Source organism: Girardinichthys multiradiatus, chromosome X, assembly GCF_021462225.1.
Source record: "Girardinichthys multiradiatus isolate DD_20200921_A chromosome X, DD_fGirMul_XY1, whole genome shotgun sequence".
NCBI lineage: Eukaryota > Metazoa > Chordata > Actinopteri > Cyprinodontiformes > Goodeidae > Girardinichthys > Girardinichthys multiradiatus.
The window spans coordinates 18471778-18489491 of NC_061817.1; the positions used below are offsets into that span (position 1 = coordinate 18471778).

Here is a 17714-nt window from a genome sequence, read left to right on the forward strand (position 1 = left end):
TGGGCATGCAATAGTCTGGGTGGTACGCTTCTTTGGGGCTTCTCCACACCCTAACTCTCCCGGATGTGGGGAAAACAGTAAAGGTGGACTCATCAGAGAACAATACATGTTTCACATTGTCCACAGCCCAAGATTTGCACTCCTTGAACCATTGAAACCGACGTTTGGCATTGGCATGAGTAACCAAATGTTTGGCTATAGCAGCCCGGCCGTGTATATTGACCCTGTGGAGCAGTTCTGGTGGAAACAGGAGAGTTGAGGTGCACATTTAATTCTGCCGTGATCTGTGCAGCTGTGGGTTTATGTTTTTTGGATACAATCCGGGGTAGCACCCGAACATCCCTTTCAGACAGCTTCCTCTTGCGTCCACAGTTAATCCTGTTGGATGTGGTTCGTCCTTCTTGGTGGTATGCTGACATTACCCTGGATACCGTGGATCTTGATACATCACAAAGACTTGCTATTTTGGTCACAGATGCGCCAGCAAGACGTGCACCAACAATTTGTCCTCTTTTGAACTCTGGTATGTCACCCATAATGTTGTGTGCATTTCAATATTTTGAGCAAAACTGTGCTCTTACCCTGCTAATTGAACCTTCACACTCTGCTCTTACTGGTGCAATGTGCAATCAATGAAGACTGGCTACCAGGCTGGTCCAATTTAGCCATGAAACCTCCCACACTAAAATGACAGGTGTTTCAGTTTCATTGTCCAACCCCTGTAGGTGAGGCTAATGCTGTAAGTTCTCTGGTGAAGATCCAGCAAAGCTTTTTGGCTTTCTTGCAACACACTTCAGTTGTGCATTGCTGCATCTGCGCAATTTTACTTAAACAGCTTTATTGTCCAAAAAGAGTTATCATTTGACATTATGAGATTGCTGCAATTAGTTTTCTCTGAAAATGTGTTTGTACTTCCAGCTATAAACCTTTAATCTTCTGTGTTTTTGAAAATTGCTTTAATACATTCCTCCAGTGGGCCCACCACCTGCAGGGGGAACCGTGAGGGACCGGTGCAAAGAGGATTGGGTGGCGGACGAAGGTGGAGACCTCAACGGCCCGATCCCCGGATGCTTAGGCTGGCTCTAGGGACGTGGAATGTCACCTCGCTGGGGGGGAAGGAGTCTGAGCTTGTGCGGGAGGTCGAGAGATATCGACTAGAAATAGTCGGGCTCGCCTCCACGCACAGCGTGGGCTCTGGAACCCATCTCCTTGAGAGGGGTTGGACTCTCTTCTACTCTGGAGTGGCCCACGGGGAGAGGCGGTGGGCTGGTGTGGGTTTGCTTGTTGCCCCCCAGCTCAGCCGTCTCGTGTTGGGGTTTACCCCAGTGGATGAGAGGGTTGTATCCCTGCGCCTTCGGGTTGGGGAGAGGTCTCTGACTATCATTTCAGCCTACAGGCCGAGTGGTAGTGCAGAGTACCCTGCCTTCTTGGCGTCCCTGTCGGGGATACTGGATAGTGCCCCTCCCGGGGACTCCATTATTCTGCTGGGGGACTTCAACGCCCACGTGGGGAACAACAGTGACACCTGGAGAGGCGTGATCGGGAGGAATGGCCTCCCCGATCTGAATCCGAGTGGTGTTTTGTTATTGGACTTCTGTGCTAGTCACGGATTGTCCATAACGAACACCATGTTCAAACATAAGGGTGTCCATCAGTGCACTTGGCACCAGGACACCCTAGGCAGGAGGTCGATGATCGACTTTGTTGTCGTATCATCAGACCTTCGGCCGCATGTTTTGGACACTCGGGTGAAGAGAGGGGCTGAGCTGTCCACTGATCATCACCTCGTGGTGAGTTGGATCCGCTGGAGGAGGAGAAGCCGGACAGACTCGGCAGGCCCAAGCGCATAGTGAGGGTCTGCTGGGAACGCCTGGCGGAGCCCTCGGCCAGGGATGTATTCAACTCCCACCTCCGGGAGAGCTTCGACCAGATCCCGGGGGATGTTGGAGACATAGAGTCAGAGTGGACCATGTTCTCTGCATCTATTGTCGATGCTGCTGCCCATAGCTGCGGCCGTAAGGTCTGCGGTGCCTGTCGTGGCGGCAATCCCAGAACCCGGTGGTGGACACCGGCAGTAAGGGATGCTGTTAAGCTGAAGAAGGAGTCCTATCGGCTGTGGTTGGCTTGTGGGACTCCTGAGGCGGCTGACGGGTACCGTGAGGCCAAGCGTGCTGCGGCCCGGGCTGTGGCAGAGGCAAAAACTCGGGCCTGGGAAGAGTTCGGTGAGGCCATGGAGAAGGACTACCGGTTGGCCTCGAAGCGATTCTGGCAAACCGTCCGACGCCTCAGGAGGGGGAAGCAGTGCTCTGCCAACACTGTTTATAGTGGGGGCGGGAGACTGCTGACCTCGACTGAGGACATTATCGGGCGGTGGAAGGAGTACTTCGAGGATCTCCTCAATCCTGCCATCACGCATTCCGTGGTGGAAACAGAGGCTGGGGACTCGGGGTTGGACTCTTTCATCACCCAGGCTGAAGTCACCGAGGTGGTTAAAAAGCTCCGCGGTGGCAAGGCTTCGGGGGTGGATGAGATCCGCCCTGAGTACCTCAAGTCTCTGGATGTTGTAGGGCTGTCATGGTTGACACGCCTCTTCAACATTGCGTGGCGGTCGGGGACAGTGCCTCTGGACTGGCAGACTGGGGTGGTGGTCCCCCTTTATAAGAAGGGGGACCGGAGGGTGTGTTCCAACTACAGGGGGATCACACTCCTCAGCCTCCCTGGTAAGGCCTACGCCAGGGTATTGGAGAGGAGAGTCCGACCGATAGTCGAACCTCGGCTTCAGGAGGAACAGTGTGGTTTTCATCCCAGCCGTGGAACACTGGACCAGCTCTATACCCTCTACAGGGTGCTCGAGGGTTCATGGGAGTTTGCCCAACCGGTTCACATGTGTTTTGTGGACCTGGAGAAGGCATTCGACTGTGTCCCTCGTGATGCCCTGTGGGGGGTGCTCCAGGAGTATGGAATCGGGGGCCCTTTATTAGGGGCCATCCGGTCCCTGTACGAGCGGAGCAGGAGTTTGGTCCGCATTGCCGGCACTAAGTCGGACCTGTTCCCAGTGCATGTTGGACTCCGGCAGGGCCTGCCCTTTGTCGCCGGTCCTGTTCATAACTTTTATGGACAGGATTTCTAGACGCAGCCAAGGGCCGGAGGGGGTCTGGTTTGGGGACCAGTGGATTTCGTCTCTTCTTTTTGCGGATGACGTGGTCCTGCTGGCCCCCTCTAGCCAAGACCTACAGCATGCGCTGTGGCGGTTCGCAGCCGAGTGTGAAGCGGCTGGGATGAGGATCAGCTCCTCCAAGTCCGAGGCCATGGTACTCGACCGGAAAAGGGTGGCTTATCCTTTTCAGGTTGGAGGGGAGTTCCTGCCTCAAGTGGAGGAGTTTAAGTATCTCGGGGTCTTGTTCACGAGTGAGGGAAGAATGGAGCGGGAGATCGACAGACGGATCGGTGCAGCTGCCACAGTAATGGGGGCGCTGTGCCGGTCCATTGTGGTGAAGAGAGAGCTGAGCCGAAAAGCAAAGCTCTCAATTTACTGTTCGGTCTACGTTCCTACCCTCACCTATGGCCATGAACTTTGGGTCATGACCGAAAGAACGAGATCACGGATACAAGCGGCTGAAGTGAGCTTCCTCCGTAGGGTGGCCGGGCACTCCCTTAGAGATAGGGTGAGGAGCTCGGCCATCCGGGAGGGGCTCGGAGTAGAGCCGCTGCTCCTCCACATCAAGAGGAGCCAGTTGAGGTGGCTCGGGCATCTATACCGGATGCCTCCTGGACGCCTTCCTCGGGAGGTGTTCCAGGCACGTCCAACCGGGAGGAGGCCCAGGGGACGGCCCAGGACACGCTGGAGGGACTATGTCTCTCGGCTGGCCTGGGAACGCCTTGGGCTCCCCCTGGAGGAACTGGAGGAGGTGTCTGGAGAGAGGGACGTCTGGGCGTCTCTGCTGAGTCTGCTGCCCCCGCGACCCGGTCCTGGATAAGCGGAAGATGACGAACGAACGAGCTTTAATACATTATCAACTTGGGTACTTATTATTGCAGAATGTTGGGGCAGGGATTAATAAATTTAAGCATAGTTTACAGTTACAAAAATGTTTTAGTTCATAGGCTAATTTGGGTCTTGAACCTAAAAATCATCTGGGGTATCAAGATTTGAGATTTTACATTTTGCATGATTGGTTTTCCCCTTTTTAATTTTGAAATCGGAAAAAAAAAAAAAAGAAAAAAGCTAATCTTGCTTTAAATGTACTTGTTAACTTTAGACCGACTGAAAATCCCTTTGTTTAAATGATTGGTGTCCAAGGTTTTGCATGTCAGTGCAAGGCAGACATATGAATGGAAGAGACCAATTTCATTTACAGCTGATATGTTCTTGCGAGACTTTTTATTGTTTCTAGCTTTATGCAGAAACATTGCTAAAGTACTCCACAAACTCCAAACAATACACTGCAGGAAGTTCACACACACACACACACACACACACAATTACCATCCAGGAAAAGGAGAGGAGAGATAATGGCTGAGCCCGTGACAGTCAGATAGAGGCAGTAATTAATTTCAGTTCTCCCCTCTCTTGCTCTCAACTTCCAGTCCCGTCAGACAAGCCCTATTGTTGTCCACTAATACAGTTATTAATGGGGGCCAGTACACAGACAACGGCAGTCAATCAAACATTATTTTTATATTAGGCTTTCCACCTACACATTCAGCAAACTATATTGAGCTTGCCTGCAAAATAGTGTGTTTTTTAATACTGACTCTGCTAAAGCTAGCTAGGAGTTTATGGCTCTGCAGCCTTGTTTGATAAACCAACCGCATTTCTGTAATATACAGCTCACAGTACAGTAGGTTGGCTCTTGAAATCATAACCCCCTCATTTTTTTAAAACATAAGTCATGAGTAAATGTAATAAAGCCATGTGAGTCATATGAGATGATATGTTTGCATAACAGATCTAAGTATAGTCCCATAAGCACCATTGCAGAATTTTGTTATGAAAATTGGCTTATTCAGGGATTGAAGAGGAGTGACCTTATTTCCACAGTATCTTTTGGGAAATATCTTCTGATGTAATAGTTATTTGGCTAAAGGCACAATGCATCCAATTCATTGGGAAATACAGAACCATAGTAAGGCATGCTAGACATATATTACATATTCGTTCTTGAAGCAGTTTTCTGTTGCTGGTACAGTAGATGCTTATCCAGAAATTAATCTACAAAAAGAACCCCAGAGTGATTCAGGCTAAATTACTTTAAAGCTTATAATATGCCCAGAGCAAATAGCTAATGCTTAAATCTAAAATTGTTTCAAGAAGGTATTGAACAGCCTAATTGAGGTGATATATCAAACGTAATTACTCCACATAAGTGCCCAAAGCTTTGATAGCAAAATTAGATGTTACTTGACTAATGGCCATTTAGAGCTTTATCATTGAGTGTCTTTATTTTTTTGAAACAAAAAAGATTCATTAAGATGAAAGAATGATTGGTACATAATCTCTGACAATGCCTTTGAGTAGCAAAACAAATTGCTTCATACGTTTTCGGTATAAATGGTTTGTGACAGCGTAGACAATAAACATTTATCATTGCAGACGCCAATAAGAAAAGTACCTTGCAAAATTATTATTATTATTAAATTAACTTCAATTTTTTTAATTTTGTCACAGTAAAATTGCAAACTTCAATGGATTTTATTTTGATTTTATTTGACAGACCAACCCAAAATGAAGCATCATTGTGATGCAAAAGGAAAACAGTGCATAGTTTTGTGTGGCATATTTTTGTGTTCAGCCCTCTTTATTTTGATACCTCTTATGTCTGCAATTAATTCTCTTCAGACGTACAGTAAAAATACATCTGTATGAGCCAAATACAGAGCAATTCTGCAAGAAAACTTGAATTCTGCAAGACTTTAGACTAAGGGTGAAGTTCACCATCCAACAGACCACTGTCCCAAAGCATACAACGGAATTTTTTATACCAAAACATAATAATGTCTTAGAAGGGCCCACTTAAAGCCCAGATCTAAATCAAATTTGGAATATATGACAGGACCTTAAAATGTATTAGTTAGATGTTCTTCCTCAAGCCTAGCTAAGCATGAGCTTTATTACAAAGAAGAATAGGCAAAAATGTAAGCGTCTAGAAGTGCAACACTGGTAGAGATATGCCCCAAAATACTTAGATCTTTCTTTAGAGAAAAAGGTGGTCCCGCACAGTATTGACTCTGATGGGCTGAATGCAACTGCACGCTAAACTTTTCCGATTAGTATTCGTAAAAATTTAAATCGGTGTCTTTTCAACTTTAAAATTATGCTATAGACCAATTGTATTGGTCTATCACATAAGGTCCCTATAAAATATATTGATATGTTTAGTTGTAACATAACAGAATTAGAGAAGCTGAGGAGGTATGAATATTTTTGCAAGGCACTCTACATGAATGACCAGTTGCAATTTGTAAACGTTTATAAAAAAGCATATCTGCGTGTTCAAACGAGCACTTTAATAATCCTTTCAATGGTGTATGCATTTCCCTGCGTGTTTTTTGTCCTCGCATGTCCGCATGTGCACATGTTTGCGCCTGCGTGCATCCTGGTCTGCCGGCCTGCGTCCCGTGTGCGTTTCTGTCCGTATGTGTGCGTGTGTATGTGTGTGTATGTGTTCCAGGAGAGCCAGTGGTTGGACAGCGTTTCTCTCCTAATCAAGGATACAATAGAAGGGGAGATGCTGATGATCGACAACCTCTCCGGCTCCGTCTTCCACCATTACTCCTCTCCGCCTGTCTGCAAAGACTGCAAGGGCCACCCGCAAGAGGTACCACCCTGGACACACATAAAACCCTGTTTAGTATACGTACACAACCCTGGACAAGGCTGTGCAAGAAAATATGAAAGGCTTAATATGTTCAAAGCTGAACAGAAGCAAAAAAAAAAAAAAATGTCCTCACACCTCATACGCAGACTGCTCAGTAAGAAACAACACAACCAGTTTAAAAACATTAAAGCACCTTTAATGAAATTACTTGCAGAAAAGATTAGCCTTGCAAGACATCTACAGGCTGATAGAGCAAGCGTAATGCTTTTACATCTATATCTGTGGTTCTCAAACTGTGCTACTTTTACTAATGAGGGTAACCGAGGCTCACTGTAGAAATATTCTTGGTGATAGTCAAAAACATGATTGGTTCAAGCACACTGGAATCCCAGCTTTAACTGTAAACTAATGAAAAAGTGTACTGGACAGTATTATAGAAACCCCTTTGAAAACTTGATTGACCAAAAATAAAGCATGTTTGCAACCAGTGCCTCCAAAAACACATGACTTTACAGGCCTTGCACCGTGGCTCCTAGTAAAAATGGCCTAAAATACTAGAAAACTGAACAGTGTTTTAAAATAAAAAGTGACAAAAAAGCATATTTTACCAGTTTTTCATGTTAAACAACAGAATGACAAAAATGGTGCAAGGAAAAAACCTCTATTTGTTTTTGTCATTAGACCTCAAACTAGGCATGAAAATGTCCTAGTTATCATTTAAAATTAAGACATATTACAATTATATTTTTCTTTGTTCTTCAACCTAAAAGAAGAACTAAAATTCCATTTTTATGAACCATAAAATAAAGAAATATATGTTATATGAGGTATTTTTTATTCTTGTTACATTTTCTTTTTTTTCCCACAAATCATGTACAATAGAAAAAGGTGCTCTGGTCACATTTGCAAAATGATGTCATGTGGAACTAGCAAGCCACATCTCCCTGTTTTTCCCTACTGTAAAACATGGTGATGGCAGTATCATGCTGTGGGGATGTTTCTCTTTAGTAGGGAGAACCATGTTGGACAAGGTTTATGGAAAGAAGGATGAAGGACACTCACCCTAAACATAAAGCCAGGGCTGCAATTAAATTATTTAGGTCATGTGGGCCAGATTAAGACCCATCCCAAAAAATTATATTGTGGTCAATGAAATATGGAACACTGTAATAATCACAGCACATGTATCCAATCTGTATTTAAAAATGTGCACAGTTCAAGCAACAACACAGGGCTGAAGAACAAGTAGCTTGAACTTCATGCACCTGGTGAAGAACTGCTACAATGAGCAAAATGTTACACTTTAAAATGTTTGAGAACCACTCATCTAGAGAGATGCAGGTGAATCTGAAGTCTTCTTTCTTCAGTGCTGCTGTGGTTTTTCAGGCAGACAACTGCATTCAGCACACAACAGAAGGACTGGATCTTCGCAGTTTCTTGGAGTATACTTCCAAATACAATTGCTTTAGTGTTTGCTTGAAATAAAAATAGTCTTAGCAGCTTTTGTGTAATCAAATGCTATGTTGTTAGGGAAAGCAGAATTTGAAATGACAAAATTTTATTACAGAAACAAAAGGACAAAAATATTGTTCTTTTAGTTGCATTTCATTGATATAAAACACAGGAAACCTAATATACTGTAAATCTGCTGGGTATGCAAGATTTGGGATGTTCTGCACCTACTTTTTATGTGTAGCTAGGAAAATTTAAAACAGCTGTTATTAGATGCTTTCTCAATGTAGCGCCAGGAGCAAAATGACCAAACATTAACTTTAACTTGTTAGTATTACATTTGAGCATTAATAAAGAATAAAGCAAAAATGTAACACCTAAATATCAGCCCTCATAGATACTTTACTGTATCTGCCAAATATGGATAGTTTTGCCAGCTGCCAGAATTCAGAGTGTAATGGACTAGTGTGTAGGTAGAGCATCCAATTTCAGCTGCATCAGAAACCCAGACTGAAAATTCTGGATGCATCCTTCATTACTACTAGAAACCCATATAACAGACATTTACATTCATGAACGCAAATATATGCAGTAAACTTCAAATCAGTGTGTATGTAGATACTCAGGAAGATGCATTTGCTTGTACTATCATGAAAATACGCTGATAAAACCATCTTGCATGGCTGTTTAGTGGATTAATGAGGCCCCTTTGCACGACACCACAAATGCACCCATGCCTCATGACTGTATGCTTGCATGAGAGCATGCACATGGCCACCCACAGTCTCCTTGAGTTTATATTCCAAGGTGTCTTGTTAACAGGAAAGTCTTGCATTCAACATTCACTAAGAAACATACTGTCCTGTGCGAGTGTTGTCTATCACAGTGACAAAGTGCAGTGGGTCAGCTCAGAGGAGGAAGTAACTGGGATCTACACCTCCTCACCTGTCAGCTTCGCTTTCAGCCTGTCTGCAACTGCTGTCAGACCATCAATCTTCCCTCTCTCTTTTTTACATGTTTCCTCTCCTCTATGAGCACTTCCACTACTTTTGCTATGTATGTTTGGTCTCTGACTTACTATATCTGATCCAGAATAGCTCTGCTTCAGTTTGCCGTGAACATTAAACTTGCATACGATGCATTGCTAAAGTATTCATACCCCTTGAATGTTCATAGTTTATCAGATTAAAACAACAAACTTGATTCTGTGTGATGTAAAAAGTCTGAAATGGTTGACAAGCATTTGTAGTTTGCTCCCTTTACTCTGACTCCCCTTGATAAAATATTGTGCTAAAATTCGTTTGAAAAGTCCTACTTAGTTAATAGACTTCACCTGTGTAAGTTTAATCTCACTATAAATACAACTATTCTGTGTAGGCCTTAGAGGTTTTTTGGAGAATATTAGTGAACAAACATCATCATGAAGACCAAGGAACACAGCAGATAGGTCAGGCATAAAGTTGTGAAGGCATATAAATCAGGGTAAGGTTATAAAACTATATTGCAAGCATTGAACATATTTCATAAAGCATCGTCCAATACTTCATCTGAAAAAAGGTACTGCATACCTACCAACACCTCTTAAGCCGACAAGCTATATAAGGGCAGCTTTAAAGCAGAAGCATCCAAGAGGGTTTGGGTTAGGAGGCTTAGTGTTGGGTGGAAGAAAATTCATCCACAGTTCTCAAAATATTTTTGAAGTTAAAATCACTCACTCACTAATCACCTGATCAGAAAGCCTGCGAGCATGCCCATGCCCATGGTAACTATGGAGGTGCTGCAGAGATCTAAAGTTCAGGTGAGAAAATCAGTCAACAGGACAACTACTAGTAGTGCAATCCACAAATCTGGCCCTTATGGAAGAGTGATAAGAAGAAACCAATAATTGAAAAAAGGCTATTAACAATCCTGTAGATTGCCACAAACCATCTAGGGAACAAAGCAAACATATCAATGAAGGTGCTATGGTCAGATGGAACTAAAATTAACCTTCATGGTCTACTTGCAAAATGCAAAATGTGGTGATAAATCAACATTGCACATTACGCTTAACCCACCACCCCCACAATGAAACATGGTAGTGGCAGCATAGTGCTGTTGGGATGCTTTTCTTCTGCAGGGACATCGCAGCTGAATCAGAGTTTTTACACGACAATCCTGAAAACCTGTTAGTGGCTACAAAAGACTTAAGACCTGGGTGGAGGTTCACCCTCCAACAAACAACAATCCTAAACATCCAGTTTAGATCAAAGCATATGCAGACCTAAATCCAACTGAAAATAGTTGGCAAGTCTTGAAACTGATGGTTAAAGATGCCCTCCATGCAAAGCAAGTTTAAGCTAGTTAAGACTGGGCAAAGATTTCACTCTCTGAATGTGGAAAGCTGGTACAAACATACCCAAAATGACTTGCCAAGACTTTGTAGAACCACCAGCGAAAGGTGGTTCTACAAAGTATTGACCCAGGGAAGCAGCGTCCAAATGCCGACATTTTCACTTCCCAGTCATCCAGGACTTCGTTGTTGGTGTATTGCATTAAATCCTGATGAAATACATTTAACTTAATGGCTGTAACTCAGCAAGAGGTTGCAAATATCAAGAGCTATGAACACTTTTGCAAAACACATGTATTTTTGAGGTGACACAAAGGCCCCACTAGAAATCTGGGCTTAATATATGTTAGAAGAGAATAATTCATCATGTTACTCTGTAAAGAGCCCTTGAGATGACCTGAAAAGTGACAGTTCAACCTTTACCATTCATTTAGCCTCATGTATTGACCTTATGCTTCCTTTAGACCAGCATCCTTCTATATTGCTTCATTTGTAATCATAGCAGTGCATTTCTCATAAATGCTGTTGTTAATCTTTGTGTGTGTTGTAAGAAATTATCTTCTGACTACTACCCCTGCAGGGTTAAAGCATATATGATACAGCAAACAGTATGTGTTGGCTAGTATGACTCATGTGCTTTAGTCACGAGAGACACATTTATTTTCCTTTTCAGTCCATTCTGTTGAATAGAACAATGCTGTTTCTCCCTCTGCTTGTACTGAAGTGATTACTTTCAGTTTGCTGTTCCCTATCTTGTTAGTAAAGACAGCAATATTTCTGTTGTAGCAAAGTTTCCCTCTGCCCATTGTACTTCTGGGTTCTCCCCGAAGGCACAGCGAAGAACATGGACGCTGTAGTTTCAGTTACGTGTCGATAAAAACACCTGCTAATGACTTGCAAGGGTCTCTGTTGGGGCCATTTATTGCTTAACTATGAGGCACAAGTCACAGATATAGTGTGGCTACTACATGAAACAAAACAGTACAGATGTAAAGTGTTTCTTTGAGCTAATGAGTCGCTTTGATGTGCTTGTGTCTTTGCTTTGCTTCATTACATTTCTGTCTCTCTTTGGGACCTGTGGCAGTGGTGATTAACTGGCACATATCAGCAGTGAATCTTGCTTTATGAGCCGCTTTATTCACGCGTTAATACATGGCTAAGCAGCCTCGCTCCATTGAATTTCACTTGGCCCACTTTAAGTACCTCGATTAATATTTATTGCTATACCTCCATAAATAAATATTGCTAGAATGCCCAGACAGCATTTCCAGAAATCCAGCTTCGGCTTGTTTGAAATATTGCTGAGAAAGACTGAGTAACCAATAAGGTAAAAGCATATAAGCTGATTTGCATGATCTTTGAATAAAGAAAATTGGTTTCAAATAGTTTTGAAAAAGCTTTAATATCATTTTATAAAACTGAAAACATGGTGGTTTCACTCGATGATTACAAAGTACTGCTTGAAATGTCTCACCGTTCTCTCTTTGCAGACTTGTCAACAGCTATTGCATCTCATTTCAGCTTGGTTGAGGTTTTTTATGTCTTGTCTATGCAACTTATGCTGGTTTATTAGAGCTAATGAATAAACAAATAAATAAGGCATGATCATGTTTGTTTTAATACTTACATGCAGAAAAATTAACTACATTGAGGTCTCCAGTGCTACAAATGGTCATGATGAGCACTGGAGATTGTGTTCTTGCAGGATGTTGGAACCAATCACTCTTTCTTCTTTCATTGGCTTTTAAAGGCATCAGTAAGTGAAATAAACTCTTTGCAGCAGATCAGAATGGCAGAGATTGAGCAGGCATCATTGAAGTCGGTGCAACTCTCGGATAAGTCCTCGTCTCCTGCTCTCCCTGATGAATTGAGCCTGGACGAACATACCAGCTATCTGTTGCTGATGCAAGAAGGGAAGGTGAGTTTGAACTGATGGAGATGAAGGAAAAGATTCAATTCAATACACCTCTCAATGAAGCAAAGAAAAGTAATTGCAAAGTTTTAGAAAAAAAAAATATATATATATATCATAAGGGTGTACTCAGCAGATGCAAATATGACAAATCCCTGAAAAAATAGTTTTGTGCAAGACAAATCATTTGTAAAAACCCTCTGTGGGATCAAAAATGTTTGCTTCAAATCTAAAACTTGTTTTCAAGCCTTCTAGAAATTATGATTTTCCAATTACACCTAAAAGAAAAAAACATTGTTCATACAGAAATAAAATAAAGTAGATTTTATACCTGCTTAAAGGTTGTTTTTTTTAAAGATACATTTATTCTGACTGTGGTTAAAAAAACTGACTGTTAACATATATATATAGAGAGAGAGGGAGAGAGAGAGTTAATAAATTAGAATATGCAACTCCAGTTGCAGCCTTTTTTCATTTAATGGTTTTTTGTGATTTCTTTGGACATTTAATAATTTCTGTAGTTTACCTCAGTAAAGGTAAACCTTAATAAACCTTAATAAGTCATAAATGCACAGAAAGGTTTTCTGCATCTTGTTGGGGTGGGGCGTTCCAACCAGTTTCCTTATCTGTCACTGTTACTACAAAAGACAAAAAAAAGGGCCCCTGTCAATCTGAATATCTGAGTGATCCGAGTTTATTTCTATAGTGCCAATTCACAATACTTGTCTCAAGGCAATCGAATCATACAGATTTCAAGTCAGGTACATACATTCAGAAAAGGACCGATGGAACTGGGCTACAAACTAACTAATACATCTACTTTGCTTTGTTTTGTTTCTACGACTATCCTGTTGGCTCAATAGTGATATTTTTTCTTTAAAAATTGTGTTCCAAGGGCCTCTTTATCTCTTGCTTTGTATGTATGAGGACAAAATATCTTGTCTTTGAGGAGCCCACAGTCTCTAACCACCACAGATCATCTCATGAATAAATCCTTGCACCATATTTCCTTTAGTCATGGCCCTGTTCGGTTCTCATGCCGTGTTTTCTTTGGGTGTATTCACACCAGGAAAGTCCTTCGGTCCACTTGTGTGGCTGACTTACACATTTGATGAGAAAATTCAGGTAGACAGTGGAGTGCTTTTGCTTTAAGATATCAAAACATCTGCTATATATTGGAGTATTTTCTGTGTATTACAAGGGATTTTAGTAAAATTATTTGCGATTGGAGTAGTTTTTTGTGCATTTTGGGGGATTTTAGCTAACTTGTTGATTAGAAGAGCACATTTATCAGCTTTTCTTTGACTTTATTGGAGTTGAAGGGTAATTTTAAGCTCTACCACCTTAATAGTGGGATGGGCACTGTGATGCTGCAACACACAATGTTGCTCCGTCATGCAAAGCTGCCACTCATAAATTGTTCTACTACCAGGTCTTTCTGGGTAGACCAAAGGAAAAACCTGCCTTCAAAAGAAAAGCCCAGAGATTTTCAAAGGTAAAACCTGGCATAGACAAAACAAAAGCTGTATCTTGCAGTGTCATTATTGTATTAACAGGTATTTCTAGTCCAACCATTAGTGTTAATCAGAAAGATAGTAGCTTTGCACAATTGGTAGCTACACTGTGTGGTGTAGCATAACTGTTCCCATTTCCTACTGCTTTAGTCGCTGATTGCAAATGTTAACAATTGAAACTATTAAGAAACATAAAATCTCTACAGACGCTTTTAGGGTGTATTCACACCAGGAAAGTCATTTGGTCCGCTTGTTTGGTCCGGACCAATACGAACTTTATTTTTTTCATTTGGTGTGGTTTGTTTTCACATTGTACTTTTTGCAAGTGAACTATTAATTGTAAACAAAGCCACGCGGGTGACGATCATTGTTGCATTGGACAGAAATGACGGCGGCGGGACCGAGCACAGACCCAGAAATTTAGGAAAACATCTGTAGACGTGCTGCGTGCAGCACCTCTGTTCTGCATATTTATGCCGTTATTACAGCTGCAATATTATTGTGAGACTGAAGAGCAGCTCATTCAACACAGACTTTGAGACGTTCCAGTTATAATTTTGGAAACCCGTCGGAGAATGCGTGCTGAACGCCGACGTTTTTTCTACGTGCCTTGTCCCACAACAAGCCAGTAGCGTTGCTAAGCAACACACAGCTTGTCAGGTATGATTACCTTACAACACACACCTTTGCTACCAGCTACGGTGGCTTTTTATGACCAAAGAGATGTACGCTTTTTGTAGTTGGTTCGGGGCCGGTTTGTATTCAGACCATAAGCGAACCGCACCAGAGTCCGTTTGGAAGCGGACCGAGACCACCTCAAAAAGTAGGTCTCGGTTCGCTTGAGTGTATTCACACCTGCACAAAAGGTTCGGACCAAAGGGGGAGACAAGCTCTGATCCGTTTAAAGCGGACCAAAAGTGGCAAGTGTGAATACACCCTTTGACTTAGTCTCACCGTGAAGAAATTATCTGTTATACTTCACCTTTTTCAGTGTTACCCCTCTGGTAATTACACCTGTCCTGTGCCCCCACTTCAGCCCAACTATCTCTGTCCCTTATCATTTTTCTTTGTAATGTTGTAAATATGAATCTGAGAATATTATTTAATATAAAATACTAATATTTTAATATTAATATTTTAATATTTTACCAAATAATATTCCGGTCTGTTAAGGATTGTCCTGTGAATACCAGCCCCATTACGGCGATGGTATTAGGACAGAATAGAAAGGTGTGAGACGAGCTCAGGCATTATTGAACAACATAAACTCTGCACATAAATGGAATGAATTCACACAATTTCTTAAAATACAAGAATTTATTAACAAAAATAAGTCAACTCAAAGTCAAACATATTTCAATCAACAAACTCTTTACTATGCTAAAACAATCCAACTAAACTACCAAGCAGAATTAAAGAATAATGAAGACTAATGGACTATGTACAAAATAAACAAGTTGATTAAAGATGATTAGAAATCATGACCAAAAAGAGTGATGCAACATTACCATGCAATGTTTATGTTTGAGAACCAAGGATTATCTTGAAGAATCTGGAAGTGAAGTTAAGTTAGTTTTGGAACTAACTTAGAAAATAATCAGCAACCTTTAGACAACCCTTCACAATGCAAGATCAGATTAAATATTATTTTAATAAAATAATGTTTTAAATAATGATCTGCTGAATAAACCAACCTCCTGGACGACTAATTCTCAACGGTGTCTAATTAACTGCCTTTATTTATTAAAATAATATTTGAAGAAATATTATTGAGTATTTTGGAAAAGAGCCAAATCTTTCTGGAGAAATGGGGCTTAATGGTGTTTACTTAGTTATCAACTCTAGCAAATGATGTTCAGGGACTATTATTCACTAGCTTGAAAACTAACAACCTTTCTGTTGACTAGCCTTAATGCTAGCACACGGGTTCTTACCGGCTGGCCGTTGTGCTAACAAAGAAGCTAGCTAAAGTGCTAAGCTAGAGATAGCTTAGCGCCAGAATCAACACACACCTTTAAAATACCAGGGTTAAAATGCATAAGCGCTGACAGCGCGTTATGAGCAATGTTCTGGTTAAAACCACCCTTTGAATAAAGTTTATCTTAGCTTCAAAACATACAAAGAACACGAACCGGCCTGTGTGCTACAGGTAGCATGCTAGCACCAAGATAGCCGAGTTCCACAAAACAAACTTCATAACATGAAAACGTTTAGATCATTTCATCCTAAACCAATCTGTTAATCTGCCCAAAACCCAGCCTCTGAACCTGTTTAGGGAATGTTGTCCAAGGGCGAAGTTTGAAGAAGATATCCGTCGTGAACAAAGAGTTAGCTTCCCGCTAACTTCTTCAGTTTCTTCCGATCCGAAGGTGCGTTCATTCTGTGAACAAAGGTTAGCTTCCCGCTAACTTCCTCAGTTTCTCCCGATCAGAAGGTGACCAGCTGTTCGATACCGTAAACACGGTTGCGGCCGTAGTCTTTCCTCCAGACTCGGCTTGTCGAAACAGCTTCTCCACCGGCTTCTCTCGGAACACCGTTTGATTCTGTGGGGCCTTGTTAGGTTTAAACACCAAACACTTTCACAATTCTGCACAAAGAAAGACACAGAGAAGTTAGTTCATTTTAACCTGCAGGTGAGAGTGTCTCAGAGGCTGCTCAATTACAATCCTCCAAACACACTCTGAAGACAGCCTCTGCTCCCTCTGCATTTTATTGATAAGAGATAAGAGAAAAAACGCCCTGGTTACAAAATGCTCCAACCACTAAAAGGGAGGGATGCACACTCATAAGATTGGATACAGCTGCACCGACAGAATGTTCTAGAACATCCTGTCTCTATCTTGCAGCTCTTGTACATATAAGATATAATCACTCTGAACAGCAAGCTTCACTTCTATTAAAGTTAAAACATATATAATCATTAATTAACCCTAACATTTTCCTCCTCTTTATAAATGTTTTAAACACTTGATACATCAATCATTAACCTTTTCTTCTCAGATTTTCAGTTAAGACATCATGGTGTGTTTTATCTGTACATGTCATTAAAAAAGTAGCAGGAGGTCTTTAAGTTTACTGTATACAACTAATTGTCGTCAGGGTCAAGATACAGATCAGGGAAATGCAGAGAAGTCTCTTCTTCTTCCTGGTCATCATCATCATCATCACTGGCTCCTTCTGTCTCCTCAGGTCTCAGGAGGGCATACATCTCTGACATTTCTGTTTTGACTGGCTGAATAGCAGAGGTTATTATGCGAGTGCACAAAGCTCTTATACACGGAATACAGCAACATCCACACAATGTGAGAATAGCTGCAAAGACTGCTATTGACATAAGGATAGACAACACTAATTGTTTATATTTACCAAACATTTCTCCAAACCCATCCCACATTGTGGTGTCAACTCCAGAATGATCTTTCATTTTGCTGTTAAGTGACCTAAGGCCCTCCAGGGCCTTGGTGAGGCTCCCATCAGCTGCGGTGTTATTTGGAATAAATGTACAACATTGATGCCCAAATATTGAACATACTCCACCTTTTTCAGCTAAGAGCATATCGACAGCAATTCTATTTTGGAAAGCCATTAAAGAGGTAGCTGACAATTGTTCATGGATGGCTGAGAATCCTTCTTCAGTTTTATTTCCTAGTCGTTGCACATTGTAATGGATGTAATTTATTCTGTCA

General features: G+C 41.8%; 1 pseudogene; it reads left to right on the forward strand.

Annotated features, from left to right (window-relative positions):
• LOC124863113 overlaps positions 1 to 17714 on the forward strand; it is a 51188-nt pseudogene that overhangs the window by 20233 nt on the left and 13241 nt on the right.